This window comes from Triticum urartu, chromosome 2A (genome assembly GCF_056163025.1).
Source record: "Triticum urartu cultivar PI428250 chromosome 2A, HENAU_Tu73, whole genome shotgun sequence".
Taxonomy (NCBI): domain Eukaryota; kingdom Viridiplantae; phylum Streptophyta; class Magnoliopsida; order Poales; family Poaceae; genus Triticum; species Triticum urartu.
In genome coordinates, this window is record NC_141874.1 from 49,543,115 (window position 1) to 49,545,299 (window position 2,185).

General features: G+C 42.9%; 1 pseudogene; it reads left to right on the top strand.

Annotated features, from left to right (window-relative positions):
• Positions 1-206: 206 nt before the first annotated feature.
• Positions 207-1,827, top strand: LOC147983592 (uncharacterized; annotated as a pseudogene).
• Positions 1,828-2,185: the final 358 nt, after the last annotated feature.

Here is a 2,185-nt window from a genome sequence, read left to right on the forward strand (position 1 = left end):
CCGAGAAGTCAAAGGATAACATTCAGGCTAGGATCGATAAAGCCAAACTATGCAACAGGCCAAAATTAAATTTGGTGCCTCGTGCAAAAGGTAATTCTTGGAAGAAGCCACCAGCCCCTTTCACCCCTTCAATGCCCCAAAGGAAGGAAATTCTCCAATGGATTGTGAACAACTTGTACTTCCCTGATGGATATGCAGCTAATATCATGAGGGGAGTGAATATGGCTACAAAGCGAATAGGAGGCCTCAAGAGTCATGACTACCATGTATGGCTTGAGTGGATAATGCATGTGATGATTCGAGGGTATGTCAGAGAGGATATTTGGCGAGTGCTAGCGGAGTTGAGCTACTTCTTCCGTCAGCTTTGTGCCAAAGAACTAGATTATGAAGTGGTTGCAAAGTTGGAGGAACAAGCACCTAAGTTGCTATGCAAGTTAGAGATGATATTTCCGCCAGGTTTCTTTAATCCGATGCAACATATGATCTTACATCTCGCGCATGAGGCTAGAATGGGAGGACCTGTGCAGTTCTGATGGCGGTATGCACCTGAACGGGAGTTCAAGCATCTTCGTGGGAAATGTAAGAATAAAGCCCGCATTGAAGCCTCCATAGCCGAGGCATACCTGAACGAGGAGGTGGCAACGACCACGACAAAGTACTATCATGACAATATTCAGACTAGGTTAAATCCAGCTCCTCACTACAATGAAGAACCCACCAGTAATGTTTCCGACCTTAGCCTCTTCGAAGGCCAAGGTGTCAAAGCAAGTGGACCGAAGCCCAAGAACTTTTCACCTACTGAGTGGTTGACTATTATGATCTATGTCTTGACCAACATGGAAGAAGTGCAACCATACATAAAGTAAGTGTAGAACACCTTTATTGACAACTACTCACTAGTCTTGAGTTCTAACTCGAATTCTTCCTATTGCTAGGGAATTCCAGAACTAATTCTGGAAGCTACCACGACCTCCTAGCGACGAAGAATCAGCAGACCTTCTTGAAGATACCAATGCCGATGGCGGTTTCATTTCTTGGTTCTCAAGAAAAGTAACTTTTCTAACCTTATGTTACTTCAAGTTGATCTTACTTGCCTGTAATGCTTCCACTAATGAACCAGACAATCTCCTATTAATCTTGTAGGCATATCAGGAGGTTGATATGGACGCCAAAGTGAGAGAAGTAGCCAAAGGTTTTGAATACAAGGCCAAGTCATTTAAGGCTTACGACATGAATGGGTATCGCTTCCACACTGATAAACACACGAGTGAGAGGCCCAACCAAAGGTCAATAAATAGTGTGGTCTATTGTCTAGGGACAGATGGACGTCACTACTATGGAACCATCGAAGAAATTTATGAGTTGCAGTATTGTGGTTTACAAGGAGTGAAGCCCATCGTATTCAGATGTAGCTGGCTCAATCCTGAGAAAGTGAGACGGACCCCTAGTATTGGCTTTGTCGAAGTTGAACGAGCATCGAAATATGCAGGAAATGATGTCTATATTATAGCTCAACAGGCTACACAAGTGTTTTTTCTCCCATACACGTGCACATCTACGGAATATACCAATCTCTTGAAGTGGGATGTCGTGTACAAGGTACCCCCGCATATCAAGGTACCTGCCCCAAACAAGGACGATTACCATATAAACCCTAACACATACGAGGGAGAGTTCTTTCAAGAAGCAGACACTAACAAAGACGAAGATGATGCAAAGGAAGATGATGGCGTGCATCACGAACATGATGCTATGGAACATGAGGCCATGGATGACATGGAAGTAGATAATGCAGAGGACGAATACGAGGATGTTTCTGACCCTTGAGATTTGGCATTACTTATGCGATGGCACATGGGGCTAGATGAGGATGAGGGCCCCCCTGAAGACTTCGAGGATGAATGTATGAACGGGCGTGATAGCGATGATGAAAGCCCTAATCCAAATGTTGCACCTAATATTGACCCTTATTTCTAACAACTCCATGTAATCGTGTGAGAACTCTATGTATGTGTGTCACAACTCTATGTATTCATGTGTGTGTAACAACTCTATGTATTCGTGTGTGTAGCAACTCTATGTATTCGTGTGTGCAACAACTCTATGTATTTGTGTGTGTAACAAGTATATGTATTATTATGACAATTCCATTTATTCTTCATATGTGATATATTTATTGTATTTA